The sequence below is a fragment of the Mytilus trossulus genome, chromosome 12, assembly GCF_036588685.1.
Source record: "Mytilus trossulus isolate FHL-02 chromosome 12, PNRI_Mtr1.1.1.hap1, whole genome shotgun sequence".
NCBI classification, from domain to species: Eukaryota; Metazoa; Mollusca; class Bivalvia; order Mytilida; family Mytilidae; genus Mytilus; species Mytilus trossulus.
In genome coordinates, this window is record NC_086384.1 from 34,537,550 (window position 1) to 34,557,062 (window position 19,513).

At 31.6% G+C, this 19,513-nt stretch overlaps 1 long non-coding RNA gene across 1 annotated transcript; it reads right to left on the bottom strand.

Annotated features, from left to right (window-relative positions):
- Positions 1-6,706: 6,706 nt before the first annotated feature.
- LOC134693873 (uncharacterized) lies at positions 6,707-18,447 on the bottom strand. Its single transcript, XR_010102503.1, has 3 exons — positions 18,319-18,447; positions 10,651-10,789; positions 6,707-8,422 (listed from the first exon to the last, which is right to left on the bottom strand). It is a non-coding gene; the product is annotated as an uncharacterized LOC134693873 (long non-coding RNA).
- Between the last annotated feature and the right edge of the window lie 1,066 nt (positions 18,448-19,513).

Here is a 19,513-nt window from a genome sequence, read left to right on the forward strand (position 1 = left end):
TCAAATCTACATCATTCATATTTATATTGAAGGTTTATCTTAGCAAGTATTAGGGTTAGATTGAAATTCATTTCAAATCCACTATTTCACCATGAGTAATGTCCTTTGGAAATTAAATTTTTATAGGAAATTGCCTTATACATGTTTTATATCAAATGCACTTTTGGCAATTACAGAATGATTTTACATCAGACTAAACTGGATTGATTTTAACCTACTCACTTTCTGAATTTGTTGTCTACACTAATGCCATGGTTGGTTTTATCCTTTGAACTACATTATACAATATGGTATGTGTTTTGCCATTGTTGAAAGTCTCCATTGGATAGTTATCTTCTTGATAAACCTACCACATTTCAAGTTTTTAAGTTTTAAGCATGTGTAAAACAATGTTTAATTGAAAGATTACTTCAAGATTTTCTTCATGTATTAGAAGAACGCATGATATGGATATCCTTCTGTGACACAAAATAAGAACATGCAGAGCAAAAAGAATATGCTTGATTTGTATGAAGTAAAATAAAAAAATTACAGAGCTCCTAGGAAAAGCAGAAATGGAACGTTCCTGTTCAAAGGCAAAAACACATCAAACAGAATGCATAAAAGGTGAAATAAATAAATACTGAACTCAGAGGAAAATTCAAAAAGGAAAGCAATCAAATGGCAAAATCAAATGATGAAATACATCAAATGAATAAACAACAATTGTTATATTCCTGATTTTGTACCTGCATTCTCAAATGCAGTAAATGGTGGATTTAACCTGGTTTTATAGCGCTAAACCTCTCGCTTGAATGACTGTCACATCAAATTCCATTTATTTATAACAATGCTTAAAAAACGGACATATTTGGTATAATACCTGTTTTTTTACTGAAATGGTACAGACATTTTCTGATTTTGAAACTGGTGGCTTTAAACTAAACTGGTTTTATAGCTAGCTTAACCTCTCACATGTATAAAATTCGGTTATATTGACAACAATGTGTTAAAAAACTTACATTATAGGTGGTCGTTAATCCACTCAAACTTATATGTATTGCATGTGTTCTTAAGTATTGTCTAATTGTTCGGTACGTTAGTGTGTTTTGTCTGTGGTTCTCCTTCATAGTCTGAATGTATTGTCTGTGGTTCTTTAAAGTTATCTGAATGTAAATAGTCTGTGGTTTTTAAAACAGTCTTTGTATTTCTATGGTTGTAAGATACATCTAGTCTTTTTATTGTCTGTGAATCCCATATACAGTCTGTATATGTTTTGAAAATAGTTATGAGATATAGGCAGTTGGTATTGTTTCAAATTCTAGGAACCAGTTTGTATCAGCCGTGGTTCTGAATATTTTTTTGTTTGTTTGTATGTACTGAAACCATTGAAGAATTTATACAGTTGATTAGTTAAAACTTGTTTGTTACTCAAAAGACGTTATTTCATAATTTAGGTAATACTTGGAAATTTATTATACAGTTTTATGGAGAAAATATATAGCTAACATGATTTCGTCATAGTTCTTTACAAGTATATATGCGGTATTCATCATTTTCCTGACCGAAGTGGACATGCAATTATAAGTTGCTGATAATAAATGGTTATTTATAAAAAAAAACTTCTACCATTTGATTGAAAATGTAGTATAGCGATTCAAAAAGTCACAACTATCAATCGATTTGAAGGGAACATACAGCAGATGCAGTTATTCAAAACCTCGCAGAAGTTAAGCTTAAGAGAGGTGATCGATACCAAAGGGACTTACAAACTGAGACGTAGAAAATAAAGGGACAACGCCAGGGATAAACAAGAAAAAGACCAAATCACAAACACAAACAACAGTTTTAAAAAAAACATAAAAAACCTAAAGACTTAGCAACACAAACCACACCAAAAATCTTCACTTAATATATCTTTTTCCGTGGGTGGTTTAGAATTATTGAAGAAAGACTGATATTTGTTAATAATAGAGATAAAGATAAAAAAATATATATGTTGTGGAGTACCAACCAAAAGCCGCAAATATTTAGAGGATTTGGTTTTTAACTGGAGATAGTCATTTTATTTAAGCAAATTGTCGACTCTCTCATATACACGGATCGTTGAATGTTCAAGGCATGATTTAAGCTCAGATCTGGTTGTGATATAAAATTACTTGACATATATAACTTGCTATTGAATAAAGATAATTTCACTCTTATGAAATTTAATTCAGTATTACCTCTTACGACTACCACAATTGTGTGTTACTAAATCATTAGCTGGAACAACTTTTCTACGTTTTCTGAGTACTTGATTTTTTTAATGGTATATATATTAATTAATATCTGTTGCATAAAATTGAGAATGAAAATGGGGAATGTGTCAAAGAGACAACAACCCGACCAAATAAAAAACAACAGCAGAAGGTCACCAACAGGTCTTCAATGTAGCGAGAAATTCCCGCACCCGGAGGCGTCCTTCAGCTAGCTCCTTAACAAATATATACTAGTCCAGTGATAATGAACGCCATACTAATTTCCAAATTGTACACAAGAAACTAATATCAAAATAATACAAGACTAACAAAGGCCAGAGGCTCCTGACTTGGGAAAGTCGCAAAAATGCGGCGGGGTTAAACATGTTTGTGAGATCTCAACCCTCCCCTATACCTCTAACTAATGTAGAAAAGTAAACGCATAACAATACGCACATTAAATTCAGTTCAAGAGAAGTCCGAGTCTGATGTCAGAAGATGTAACCAAAGAAAATAGACAAAATTACAATAATACATCAATATCAACAGACTACTAGCAGTTAACGGACATGCCAGCTCTAGACTTCAATTAAACTGACTGAAAGATTATGATTTTATCATATGAACATCAGACACAATCCTTCCCGGTAGAGATTTAGCATCATACCATCATAACATATATGAGAAGAACATAACCCGTGTCATGCCAACAACTGTTTTTAGAAAAATGTTCAACGCCCAGCGACGAATATTTCACGCACAGAAGTCAGTAGTAAAATTAGTTAGAAGTTGAACTTGATACGTGTACATTTGTCATGATACATATGAATAAACTTTAAAGAAATATATGACTAAACTTTGTAATTTGTTAAAACATACAAGATACAAGATTTGAAGAAGTTTTCAATATATTGCTCTGTTTGATTGCATTCAGTTATTCTATCAGTAATTATAGAAATGGATGTAGCATTAACAGATTTGCTTGACTAAAAATTAATTTAGCGTCTGTTCGATGTTCAGATTTATAACATATTTTACAATGGAATGAAGAAAATATCTTAATTGCTTATACCACTCTGTTAAATGTTTCGATGAATGATGATACTTTATAAACTATAACCTGTCGATTTTAAATTATCTTGAAGTTTGGTGTGCGAACACCAGCTAACATATGATTTACACCTATAATGTTGGACTTTTCAATACCATGTTGAAAAAGGGTCAAGTGCTATATGGACAACTGATATAACTGTCGCATAATTGATTAAAAATTACTCCCCAACTTGGAACAAGTGTACCTGTTATTCAAAAAGGGAACACAGTGTGAAACGGCGTATTAAATTGAAGAAATATCGGTTATTCTGAAGACAAATCCTTTCTTGATTTAAATCAATACGACTGAGAGAACAGCCTTTCGTGTAACTGTATATTAACTACTTAAGATTTAACCTAATTTACGGGTGCCGCATGTGGAGCAGGATCTGCTTACCCTTCCGGAGCACCTGAGATCACCCCTAGTTTTTGGTGGGGTTCGTGTTGTTTATTCTTTAGTTTTCTATGTTGTGTCATGTGTACTATTGTTTTTCTGTTTGTCTTTTTCATTTTTAGCCATGGCGTTGTCAGTTTGTTTTAGATTTACGAGTTTGACTGTCCCTTTGGTGTCTTTCGTCCCTCTTTTATATAATAATTGAGATATAAGTAATGCCAAAACGAATTTACCTTAAAGATAACTACAATTATATTTTGAGCTTGCGTACCAGTTAAGTTCAGGCTTTTCATTGGAATATAAGTGAATCTCCAAGTGTATAAAGTATACGCTATAAAAAATCTGATAAAAGAATGAGATTTTTAAAGATTAAATGGTTAAGATTATGAGAAATTTTAGTTTATTGTAATGAGAAAGTTTAATTTATTGTAATATAGGGTTTCAGAAAATGAGTGTAAAATCCATTATGATGTAATATGGTTAAGATTATAAGAAGGTATAAATTATTGTAATAAAGGGTTTTCAGAATTTATGTATAAATATTGGCAAGAATTTGTATAAACCGCAAAATCCTTCTCACTATACAAATCCTCAACACGGTGTATCTCTCAAATAAACCTATTGTAAAATACGTTCATGCTTCGGTAATGAAACCCACATACAATGCTGAACCAAAAATCTACTACAATATAAATTGCACTACAACATTAGTAAGTTATCATTATGCCAAAAGATTATTACATTTCGGTTAGGAGTTTGAGAGTAGATGGTGATAATTACAACGAGTAATATAATGAGCAGATACATGTCCTACATAAGTAAACACAACGACAACTTGAAGATAAAAATACAGATAAAAAACTAACGGTTTACGTTTTGTGGGTGGTGCCAACATAAACGATACGATAGTTTGTGCAGATTCACAAATTCTGACCATAATCCTGCAATTTGTATTATATCAAATGTACACACAGGATTGTAGGTGTTGTTTCTCGAATTCAAGCTCATACTGCCTACTGTACAAATTCTGACCATTATCCTGCAATTTGTGTTATATCAAATTTACACAAAGGATTGTAGGTGTTGTTTCTCGAATTCAAGCACATACTGCCTACTGTATAAATGTACATTGATAGATTTCAGTTATACCTAAGTATCTATATAGCTCCTGTAGTCGGTAAACTCCCAAACGTGATCCTTTACAATAAAGGTTGTGGTTATCCATGTGAAATTGTTTAACATATAATCCCTTATTATAATGATTTTGTATTATCATTGTGGCATATATCAAACTCATTCGTTCAGTGTATACATTCAAGTTTGTGGTTATATGTTTTTTTTATTAAGTTAACCCATTTTAATTCATATTTCATAGTGAGTCTTTCTATGTTGTGATGTCACACTGTTGTTCTGTTAAGGGTTAAGCTTGGTACCTATCAAAAAAATTAATTCCGCTGCATTTGTTATTCGCCTGTCCTCATTAGGTACCTGATGTTCAGTGGTTGTTGTTTGTTGACGTGGTTCATAAGTGTTTCTCGTTTTTTTTCATTTAGATAAATTCGTTTGTGTTCCCGTTTGAATGGTTCACAATAGTTTGGGCCCTATATAGCTTGCCGTACGGTGTGAGCAAAAACTCTGTGTTGAAAACCGAACTTTGACTTAAACATGTTATAATTGGTTACTTTTACAACTTGGGACTTGGATGAAGATTTGTCTAATATCACATCTTGTTATATCTATATATGAAAGATTGTAGAGGTTCCTTCTCAAATATCAACACTTACATCCTCCTAATTATAAAAAAAGAAGATATGGTATTGATTGCCTATGAGACAACTCTCCACAAGAGACCAAATCGACACAGAAAATAACAACTAAAGGTCACCAAACGGCCTTCAACTATGAGCACAAACTACAGCTTTATAATTTTCCTGGAAATATTTCATATTCATGTTTTCTTTTATATGTCTTGTAGTCAGTAAAATACAAAATGTGTATGAAGGATTGTAGATGATCTATCTCAAATATGAACGCTTGCAGCCTACTGCATAAATGTTGACGGAAAGATTTGATCCTTACTAATGTACCTAAGATTTTCTATATATGAATTTGACTGTTCCTCTTGTATATTTCGTTCCTCTTTTATATATCTGTTGCAGTTGGGAAAATACCAAATATGTATGAAGCATTGTATATTTTCCCTCTCAAATATCAACACTTGCAGCCTACTGCATAAATGTTTGTGGAAAGATTTCATCCTTACCAATGTACCTATATATCCCTTGCAGTGAGTAAAATATCAAATGTGTATGAAGCATTGTATATGTCCTCAAAGTTTGACACTTGCAGCCTACTGAATAAATGGAGAATTTCAACACATACAGCCTACTCTATAAGTGTCTTTTGGATATATTTCACCCTGACTAAAGTACCTTTGCATGTCTAACCACATCTTCCCACATCTACTAACAGTCGATAACATATAAAATGTGCATAAAAGATTGTAGATGTTCCCTCTGGAATAATCTGAATATTTTAGGAAACCACTGACTCTATTTTATGAGCTTCATATACAACTATTTCAAGTCTCCCTATCATAAGACTGTTTACATTTTCTTATCATCATCATAAACACAATATTTATTTCTTGTCAATAAAGAGATGAGGAATTTCATTATATATACAGAAAAGCAATCATATAGGATTGTTGGTGGAAAATTGTCACATTGATACAAAGTAAAAGTTATAATAAAATTTTAGAACTTTTTATTTCATACAAATCAAACCTAAATAACATAGAATGAAAGATCCACTAAATTCAACACATTGTACAATTCTAAATATTCCAATACATAAATGCATGAACAACGTATATACATTCTTAACTACACAATAAAACTGCTTTGATTTGATTTTAAACAGGCAGGAATCTGTTTACTTTCACCTTTAAGATAACATTTTATACATAGAACATAAAATGTATTCATGTAAATGAATTCTATGTTTGTTTCTTTAATTTTAACCATTTTCCGAGTAGTAAAAAGTTCATCTTAAATGCATTTTAAATCATTGCACGTCTTCAATATATAAGAACACAGTTCAGTTGTCCTCCACATTGCAGATATTTTATCCAAGAACAAATTACAATATTAATTAATTATAACAAAAACACAGATCTAAGCACAGTAAAATAGTCTCCCCTGTTCTGTAAGGAATTCTTGTTCGTATTCTTTCTTAATTGTTTGGCCGGCACTAAATCTTGTTTAACCTACAAAATATTATATGGTTCAGTTGAATATATAATTAGTCCAATACAATACAGAATTTCAATGCCTCAAACAGTTGTTATTTATTTTCCATCTAAGAATAAAGAGTGTTTCATCAGTGCAAAAACAGAACATAATCCCAAGATTGTATCAAATTGTAAAATTTGTAATGCAGAAATACAATTCCTCTGTGAGATCAATCATTTAAATGAAAAGTTAAAATTTTTTTTTTCTTTAGGAATGACTTTACACAGAATCATGACTCAAATGATCTACCTTTTTGTTTTATTAAATGACAATGTGAGAGCAAACAAGGCTTCATCATATCAAGTATTGGTAATAAGAATGTGTTGGTGAATATGTAAACAGTGATGATTAAAATATATAGTGTTGTGATAGACAAACATACTGAAGTGATAGACATACATAGTGTGGTGATAGGTAAACAAAGCATAGTGATAGACAATAGTGTGGTGATAGACAAACATACTGAAGTGATAGACAAACAAATTGTGGTGATAGACAAACATAGTGTGGCGATATACAAACATAGCGTGGTGACAGACAAACATAGTGTGGTGATAGACAGACATAGTGTCGTGATAGACAATAGTGTGGTGATAGACCACAGTGTGGTGATAGACAAAAATATTGTGGTTATGAATACACAGACTGTGGTGAATGACTTATGTAGTGTGGTGATTGATTATGTATTGCGGTATATATATATTATGTGGCCATAATTATACTATGTGTTGCAGTAGATACAAAATATGTGGTGGTATATACATTATTCGTGTGCCAGCAGAAGTATTATGTAGACATAGTTACAAGTGCAATAACACTGAAACAATATATTTTTAAGGTTTACTCATCTTGAATGATAGAATCTTTGACTGACAGTTAGTATACCATATTTGCTACTTGTATTGAAAAGATATCTGACATGATATTTACATAAAATATTGCACGATATGATGGAGCAGTTATTCTTTGAAAAACATTTCTTTTAAATTATTTCATTTCAACCAGGATTGTTTAATTGCTTATTAACTCTTTACATACATATGTAAAGAGTAAAGTGTTGGTGTTGACATGAATATCAATTATTTTGTAATTTTTTTTTATAAATTTCCTGTTTACAAAACTTTGAATTTTTCGAAAAACTTAGAATTTTCTTATCCCAGGCATAAATTACCTTAGTCGTATTTGGCCCAACTTTTTGGAATTTTGGATCCTCAATGCTCTTCAACTTTGTATTTGTTTGATTTTTAACTATTTTGATATGAGCTTCACTGATGAGTCTTATGTAGAAACAAAACTTGCTTCTGGCGTACTAAATTATAATCCTGGTACCTTTGATAACTATGAGTAATACTTTTAATTTCAATGAAGATTACCTTTTCCTTTTTCTTCTATGTTCTATCTTTCAAAAATCTAGTTTCACTTTTCTGAAGAAGAAAAATAATAACAATGAGGTGTCACATTGAGTCATTTTTAGTTTAAAATCTGAATAAACATAAGGTGGATTATTATCATGCTCATATCTACTTTTAAAATGATATAAATAGGGCTTTGAAAGATATACCCAGTGGTGTGATAGAAATATTATATAAATATTATATAAATTGAGGTGAAAATATACAGTGAGGTGATTGATCAATAAAGTAAAGGTGTTTAATATGTAGAAATATACATAGAGACTGTGGGGGGTAATAGAAATAGAGAGTGTGTGGTGATTGATATATAAAGTGAGGTGATGGATAAATAAAATGAGGTGATAGGTGTTAATGATGTTGTCATAAACATAGAGACAATGGGGATAGATATTGAGAGTATGGGGATAGATATTGAGAGTGTGTGGTGATTGATATGTAAAGTGAGGTGATGGATAAATAAAATGAGGTGATAGGTGTTTATGATGTGGTCATAAACATAGAGACAATGGGGATAGATATTGAGAGTATGGGGATAGATATAGAGAGTGTGTGGTGATTGATATATAAAATCAGGTGATGGATAAATAAAGTAGAGTGGTTGGTGTTTGTTATTTGGTCATAAACATAGAGACTATCGGGATAGATATTGAGAGTTTGGGGATAAATATAGAGAGTGTGTGGTGATTGATATATAAAGTGAGGTAATGGATAAATAAAATGAGGAGATAGGTGTTTATTGTGAGGTCATAAACATAGAGACTGTGGGGATAGATATCGAAAGTATGGGGATAGAAATAGAGAGTGTGTGGTGATCATTATATTAAGTGAGGTGATGAATAAATAAAGTAAAGTGATAGGTGTTTAAAATGTGGTCATAAACATAGAGACTGTGGGGATATATATTGAGAGTATGGGGATAGATATAGAGAGTATGTGGTGATTGATATATAAAATTAGATGATGGATAAATAAAGTAAAGTGATTGGTGTTTGTTATTTGGTCATAAACATAGAGAATATGGGGGTAGATATTGAGAGTATGGGGATATATATAGTAAGTGTCTGGTGATAAATATATAAAGTGAGGTGATGGATAAATAAAGTAAGGTGATAGGTGTTGATAATGTGGTCATAAACATAGAGACTGTGGGAATACATATCGAGAGTATGGGGATATATATAGTAAGTGTGTGGTGATTAATATATAAAGTGAGGTGATGGATAAATAAAGTAAGGTGATAGGTGTTGATAATGTGGTCATAAACATAGAGACTGTGGATATAGATATTGACAGTGTGGTGAGTGACACAGAGATTATGGGGATATATATAGAGAGTGTGTTGATTGATATATAAAGTGAGGTTATTGATAAATAAAGTGTAGTGATAGGTGTTTATTATGTGAAGATATACAGAGAGACTTTTGGGGTACACAAAAAAGAGTGGAGGATAGATATAGAGAGTGTGTGAGTGGTGATTGATACATATAGTGAGGTGATTGATAAATAAAGTAAGATGATAGTTGTTTATTTTGTGGAGATATACATAGAGACTTTTGGGGCGGATATAGAGAGTTGGGGATATATATAGAGTGTGGTGATTGATACATAAAGTGAGGTGATTGATAAATAAAGTAAGGCGATAGGTGTTTATTATGTGGAGATATACAGAGAGACTTTTGGGGTACACAAAAAAAAGAGTGGGGGATAGATATAGAGAGTGTGTGAGTGGTGATTGATACATATAGTGAGGTGATTGATAAATAAAGTAAGATGATAGGTGTTTATTTTGTGGAGATATACAGAGAGACTTTTGGGGCAGAAACAGAGAGTTGGGGATATATATAGAGAGTGTGGTGATTAATATATGAAGTGAGGTGATTGATAAATAAAGTAAGGGGGTAGCTTTTGTATTATCCAGAGATATACATAGAGAATGTTATGATACTATTATGATATATACATAATGACTGTTGGCATTGGTATGGAGAGTGTAGTGATAGACAATCATAGTATGGGATAGCTATTTAGACTGTAGTAATAGATAATCATAGTATGGGGATAGCTATTGAGACTGTAGTGATAGATAATCATAGTATGGGGGTACCTATTTAGACTGTTGTGATATATATGAAGAATGTGGTGATAAATACAGCGACTGTAGCAATAGAGGAATATATAATTTATAAAGCACCACACTGAATATATCTTTTTTCGCGTATTATTTTCTAAAAATACTTTACCATCACTATTTCTGAGTGCTGCTTGGTTGTAAATCATTCAACTATTCTTGTTATTTCACTTAAAATTAGATGTACCCATGTCCTTTCTTCCATTTTCACCAATGACCTCTAAATCCCTGCAAAATGTTGTTTGGTATTTCTGCAAGAAGAACACAAATATAAATAATGAATTTGATAATTGCTACATAACAAGTATACAAGCTTATACAAACATATCTCAGTGGACATTGCATATCTGCATATCTCCTTCCACTGCAAATTATACAATGACCAGTACATTTCTCTGACTTAGAGAAGATACAACAAGTTATAGTATACAGTCTTGTGAAAAATAGATAAAGAATGATGATAGATATAATCATTGTGTTACTATAAATATGATATGATGGTGATAAATAGATATAGATAGGTGATAAGTGTGGACTTAGTTTTAGTGGGGTTATGTGTATATACAGTGAGGTAAAGGGTCCACAGAATAGTATTAAGATATATACAGTGTGATGATATATAAACAAAAGGATGATATATATATATATATATGTATATAAGTACGTCTGAGTCAGTGACAACTCTCCAACAGATTGATCCATCGGATCGCCATCAATGATGGTGATACATGGCTGTGTACATAATGTATATACAACTCGTCTAAACATCAATCCAACAATGTTAGATCTGTAAAATATATATATATACTATGTGGTGACATATATATCAATGGTATTGTAATTGATTTAAACAGTGCAGTTAGTTAAAAGATACATACATGACATATGTGGAGGGGATACATATATAAAATATGGTGAACAAATATCAACAGTGAGGTCAATAAAATATTTTCAGGGATGTCATACATATATAAAATGAGGAAATAGATATATAAATTTTATAGAAAGATATCTAAAGTGAGATGATAGATATACAAATTGTGGTGACAGATACACAGTGTGGTGCTATATGTATAAAGTGAGGTGATAGAGATATAAAATGTAGTGATAGATGTACAGTGTATTGATTGATATATCAAATAAGGTGATAGATATATAAACAGAGGTGGTATATTAATAAAATGAGGTCTTACTTACTGTAAACCAACTTATTTTCGCAGATACTTTATTTCGCATTTTACAATTTTTAGACCACTTCGTGGCTATTTAATTTCATGTTTTTCTAATTATCTTGATGTATTTGAATAAGGAAAGATCAAATTTTTACATATTCGCGACAATTTATATTCACGTTATTTTTCTACTCGCGAAAGTTGCTGAAATAAATTGCTCGCCAAAATAAGTTGGTTTACAGTATATAGAATGAGGTGATAGATAAACAAAGTGTGGTGACATATATACAGCGTGGTGATAGATATATAAAGTGTTGTAAAAGAGGGACGAAAGACACCAAAGGGACAGTCAAACTTGTAAATCTAAAACAAACTGACAACGCCATGGCTAAAAATGAAAAAGACAAACAGAAAAACAATAGTACACATGACACAACATAGAAAACTAAAGAATAAACAACACGAACCCCACCAAAAACTAGGGGTGATCTCAGGTGCTCCGGAAGGGTAAGCAGATCCTGCTCCACATGCGGTACCCGTCGTGTTGCTTATGTGATTACAAATCCAGTAAATAGTCTAATTCGGTAGGTCAAATTCATGAAAGGGAAGGGGATTGTAGTTACGACGTAAGGAACATATCCGATATCATTTGTGAAACGGTTATTCCATAACGGTCAACCAACTCGTGATGGCGTCCGTAAAATTTACGAAGGGATGATTTCAACTTCACCATTTGGAACTCTTGTAATATATGATCAGTTAGGTGATAGATGTATAAAGTGTGATGATAGATATATAAAGTGTGATGATAGATATATAAAGTGTGGTGATAGATACATAAGGTGTTGTGACATATGATGAGTTAGGTGATAGTTGTATATAGTGTGGTGATAGTTGTATATAGTGTGGTGATAGATATATAAAGTCAGGTGATTACTGATAGAGTGATAATCATACAGTGTGATGATTGATGATACAGAGTGGTGATATATATATATACAGTGAAGTGATTGATGATACAGAGTGTTGAAAGGTAATACACAGTGGTGACACATATAAAGGGTAGGGTGATTGATGATACAGAGTGTTGAAAGATATATACAGTGTGGTAATTGGTGATACAGAGTTGGGATAGATGTCTAGTGTGGTGATAGAGATAAACAATATGGTGACTGATGATACAGAGTGGTGAAAGATATATACACTATGAAGATTGATGATACAGAAAGGTGATAGCTATATACAGTGTGGTAATTGGTGATACAGAGTTGGGATAGATGTCTAGTGTGGTGATAGAGATAAACAATATGGTGACTGATGATACAGAGTGGTGATTGATACAAACAGAGAGGTGATAGCTATATACAGTGTGGTAATTGGTGATACAGAGTGGGGATAGATGTCTAGTGTGGTGATAGAGATAAACAATATGGTGACTGATGATACAGAGTGGTGAAAAATATATTCAGTTTGGTGATTGATGATACAGAGTGGTGATAGATATATACAGTAAGGTTATTAATGAAACAGAGTGGTGATAGATATGTAGAGTGTGGTCATAGATATCTTTTCCTCAATTTGGTGTTCTACAGAATGCTGATACAGTACTACATATATCACTAAATTTTCTGAAAAGATACACACACAAACACCAGTCTTTTCTACGATGACAATAATAGTTTTCAAAATTGAAATGTGTATGTTTGTGCAACATAATCAACTATACTGAAAAACAAATAGTTACAATGATAGGTGCCGAACTGAATCCCTTTTAGTTTTCAGCAAACATACACAGAATATACATTAATTATTAGTATGCTTATATACATTTTCAAATTGGTATAAACATGGTTTTAATAGATACACATAGAGTTGTGGTAGCCTTATACAGTAAGAAGATAAACCAAACATATCAAGTATGGGGATAGAAAAAAAAAATTGAATTGATGGGATATGTATATAGAAGGTGGTGATAGATAAATGAAGTTAAGATATCATGTTAGGTGATAAATATATAGACTGTGGTGATGGCTATATCATATGAGGTGATGGATATATAAATTGAGGTGATAAATAAAAAAAAGTGTGGTGATAGATAAAGAAAGTGTGGTACATGTAATATATAAATAATGTGAGGTGATAGATAAAGAAAGTAGGGTTATAGATATGTAAAGTAGGGTTATAGATATGTAAAGTGTAGTAACAGATGTATAAATAGAGGTGATTGATATATTGGGTGTGGTGATACATATAGAAAGTGTGGTGATAGATACATAAATTGAGGTCATAAGATGTATAAAGTGTAGTTAAAAATGTATAAAAAGTGGTATATTGGGTGTGGCTATAGATATATGAGGTGATGTAAATTTAATGTGTAGTGACAAATATAAAAAAAAAGGTGACAGATTTATAAAGTTTGGTGACAGATATATATAAAGTTAGGTGAAAGTTAGGTGATTGATATATGAAGGGTGGTGATATATATATATATAAAGTGTAGGGACAGATTTATAAAGTGTGGTGACAGATATAGAGTGAGGTGATAGATGTATTTATTTTTGTGATAGATATATAAAGTATAGTGATAGATATATAAAGTATAGTGATAGATATATAAAACGAGTTGATAGATATATATTACTTTAACTCTATGGAAATTTATCCCTTTCCGAACCCATTGTATAAAAAAATTTAATCAACGTGTGGTTGCTAGTGATCTCAAAAGATCATTGGATGATTTTAAGGGTCATGACCTTTTTAGCTAACTGAAGGAATCAAAATATGATAACAGGTGTTAATGAAATTGACAACTTCGTGCAATGTGAAAGGCACTCGAAGGGGATTTTTGGTTAACAAAAAAAAGAAAATGTCTTTTTAATCATTAGAGAAACAGATTCTTACATAGTTACTCGTGGATTATCGAATTTATCCAATCTCGATAGTTAAATTATAAATTTTAAAGTCCTCACCGAGGCGGCTCGGACTTTAAAATTGATAATTTAACTATCTCGATTGGATAAATTTGATAATCCACTGGTATCAATGTAAGAATCTATATATATATACTTATAGTGACCTGATGGATATATTAAGTGTGGTGATGGATATGTTAAGAGTAATGACAGATATATAAAGTATGGTGACAGATATATAATGTGTAGTGACAGATGAACGGTGTAGTGATCAATGAAGAGTGTGGTGATAGATGTATAAAGTTTAATGAGAGATAAATATAAAGTGAGGTGATTGATATATAAAGTGAGCTGATAGATACATAAAGTGTGGTGAACGATTTATGAAGTGTGGTGACAGATATATAAAGTGAGGTGATAGATATATAAGGTGTGGTTATGTATATATAATGTTTACTGACAGATATAAAAAGTGTGGTGAAAGATTTATAAAGTGTGGAGGCAGATATATAAAGTATGGTGACATATATATATAAAGTGTGGTGATAGATATAAAAAGTGTGGTGATAGATAAATAAAGTGTGGTGATAGATACATAAAGTCTGGTGACAGATATAATAGGTGTGGTGACAGATATATAAAGTGTGGTTACAGATAAATAAAGTGTGGTGATAGATACATAAAGTCTGGTGACAGATATATAAGGTCTGGTGACAGATATATAAGGTGTGGTGACAGATTTATACAGTGTGGTGACAGATATTTAAAATGAAGAGATAGATATTTAAAGTTTAGTGACAGATATAAAGTGTAGTGATAGACATATAAAGTGTGGTGACAGATATATAAAGTGTGGTGACAGATATTTAAAATGTAGGGATAGATATTTAAAGTCTGGTGACAGATATATAAAGTGAAGTGATAGATATATAAAGTGAGGTCATAGATATATATATATATATATATATACAGTAACGTGATGGATATATAAAGTCTGGTGAAGGATATATAAGGTGTGGTGACAGATATATAAAGTCTGGTGATGGACATATAAGGTGTGGTGACAGAAATATAAAGTCTGGTGATGAATATGTTAAGTGTGGTGACAGATATATAATGTATGGTGACAGATATATTAAGTATGGTGACAAATATATATAGTGAGGTGATGGATATATAAAGTGTAATGACAGATATATGAAGGATAGTGACAGATATATTAAGTATGGTGAGAGATATATAAAGTATGGTGACAGATATATAGTGAGGTGATAGATATATAAAGTGTGTGGACATATATATAGTCTTGTGACAGATATATAAAGAGTAGTGATAGATATATAAAGTGAGGTGATAGATATATATATATTTAGGTGATGGATATATAAAGTGTGGTGATGGATATATAAAGTGTGGTGATGGATATGTTAAGTGTATTGAGTATGGTGACAAATATATAGAGTGAGGTGACATATATATAAAGTGTGGTGACATATATATAAATTATGGTGACAAATACATTATAGTGAGATGATTGTTATATAAAGTGATCAGGTGATATATATATTTAGTGAGGTGATTGATATATAAAGTGTGATGATGGATATATTTAGTGTATTGACAGAAATATTAAGTCTGGTGACAGATCTATTAAGTATGGTGACAGATATATATAGTGATGTGATGGATATATAAAGTGTTATGAAAGATATATAAAGTATAGTGACATATATATAAAGTATGGTGACAGATATATAGTGAGATGATGGATATATTAAGTGTGGGGATAGATATATAAAGTCTGGTGACAGATATTTAAAATGTACGGATAGATATATTAAGTATGGTGACATATATGTTAAGGGTGGTGACAGATATATAAAGTATGGTGACAGATATATATAGTGAGGTGATTGATATATAAAGTGTGGTGATGGATATGTAAAGTGTGGTGACAGATATATTAAGTGTGGTGACAGACATATAAAGTGTGGTGATGGATATATATAGTGAGATTATTGATATATAAAGTGTGGTGATGGATATGTTAAGTGTATTGACAGAAATATAAAGTCTGACCCATGACAGATATATAAAGTATGGTGACAGATATATAAAGTATGGTGACAGATATATAGAGAGGTGATAAATATATAAAGTGTGGGGATAGATATATAATGTCTGGCGACAGATATATAAGGTGTGGTGACAGATATATAATGTTTGGTTACAGATATATAAAGTGTGGTGACAGATATTTAAAATGTAGGGATCATATTCAAAGTATGGTGACAGATATATAATGTATGGTGACAGATATATAAAGTGTGGTGACAGATATATTAAGTATGGTGACAGATATATAAAGTATGGTGACAGATATATATAGTGAGGTGACCGATATATAAAGTATGGTGACGTATGGTGACAGATATATAAAGTATGGTGACAGATATATAGTGACGTGATGGATATATAAAGTGTGGGGATAGATATATAGTCTGGTGACAGATATATAAAGAGTAGTGATAGATATATAAAGTGAGGTGATAGATAAATATATTGAGATGATGGATATATAAAGTGCAGTGATGGATATGTTAAGTATAATGACAGATATATAAAGTGAGGGGACAGATATATAAAGTGTGGTGACAGATATACTGAGGTGATTGATATATAAAGTGATCAGGTGATAGATATATATAGTGAGGTGATTTATATATTAAGTGTGGTGATGGATATGTTAAGTGTATTAACAGAAATATTAAGTCTGGTGACAGATATATACAGTATGGTGACAGAATATATATACAGCTAATACAGGTAATATATGTTTACATTGGTGATAAAAAATAAATAATTTTTTTATTACGAAGATTTTTTCAACTCGTTTTATGGAATTCCCGACCTGATGATTATTTTCATTTAAACTAGGTTTGGTTAGTTTGATCATAGTTGTTCGTTGGTCAATATTTGATTATGACGTCCAATTTTTAGGCTTTTAGTTGAAATTCTCATTGTGACGACATGAAGACAGAGAAACAGATTTCACCACCTAATCTTTTGCAATAACATATTTATCCACTTTTGACAGTGTCAAAATTAATTGATTTTGATATCACCTAAAGGAATGTGTACTTTTTTATAGGCATGCACCCAAAACTACTGTTATAAACATCATTTGCCTATATTTTTTTACGGTTATTTGTGATTTCCAGATTTCCCAGGGATTACAAGTATCACCCTCATACATGACCAGGGTGGGAGGGGTCCTGATCCCTTAAACATGAAATCCCGAATTTAAATAAATTTAAATTCTGGCATCCAGAAATTCAAAAATAGAATTCCCGTTTCTCGTTATAGATCCCGAAATCCTGAGCTTAAAAACACCAGATCCTGGAGTCCTGATAAAGGTCCTCTCCCCCCATATACATGCACGATCCATATCCATCTTTTTATAACTTCCTGGACGCCGCAAGAAATCATTTGGTCACCTCCTATGAACACTGACATGATAATTACACATGAAAAGTATTTATTGTCAGACTCTTTTGAACCAGATCACATTTTGTAGTTGGAAAAGGAAAAAGGGGGGGGGGGGGGGTGAAGCCTCCTTTTCTAGTTTAAAATGTTATTTTGCATTTTGAGTTGATAATGTATGTTTTCATTGTTACAATGCATTATTTTGCAAACCTTTAACATGTTTTTGTTATGTGTGCTCTAAAGGACTAGAAAGAGAGCCACTTCAGCAACTGAGCACGACGTGTATTTTCTTTCGCAGATAAATGTATATAAAAGCATACAAATCTATCTCCACATAGGAAATTTTTTTCAAAAAGTGAAAGTAGAAATTACCGGATCCGCCCAGTTCCGGCCGCGCATGCGCACAAATGCGAGGTTACAGTCCGGGTTATAAACTCAGTAACCTTGTATATTATATACCTCATCGTGACGTAGGGCGGTCTACGGGATCCCTTCTTCCGCTTACCGTTTTTAAAGATACATTAGTTTTAGATACATTACGGAATAGGGCTGGATTATCCGAAAATATAAAATAAATTATATTTTCAATCTTTTTAGCTAAGGGAAGTAATTTGATCAAAAGGGACAAAGATACGTGGTGCAAATCATTTGTAACTTTGATTTTGCAATATGGTGCATATTCAATACAATTTTAATATATAGTATACATTAATTAAGTGACTAATTGAAAAAAAAATCATTCAGTTTGTTTTGCAAAGTACAAATATGATCAAATATGATATAATAAATTATTTTTTTCTTTATTATTTCTATTACACAGGAGCCAAATAAATAAAGATTGTTTGTCCATTTGCTTCTTGTATTATAATATTACATTCTTTTCTGAAATTTCCATATTGAGATTATAATATTAAGGAATAATGAGTGTAAAACCATTTCTCCCATCATATACATTTAGTTCAAAATTTGCGGCCCAGCTAGGGCACTATTAGTATAGATTTTCCAACATCGTCTTATATTTCATGTTTCATCTTTTTTGGCATTAAAATTGAAATATCTTATTAACTCATCGGTGACCTATATTCAGTTTTATTGTTGTTTTCGAATAAACTGTATCATCTTCGCTAAACAAGGGTTACGATCCACTCCCGCTCTGAAGGTCTGAAGAGAGCGGGAGTGGATCGTAACCCCTTTGCTAGCGAAGATGAAGCTGTACATAAAGTAAATAATTGTAAAATTTAAGCAATTTCTGTAATTAGTCAAGTTCTTCTTTTCTTTCGATATTACCGCTATTTCTCCTATACGTTCAACAGAAAAAAAGGACATTAACAAAAATGTATGCTTCTTTCCACAGGTATTTGGGGCATGGATCCCTTTTTTTGGACCTCACTAAAAAAAATGTTTG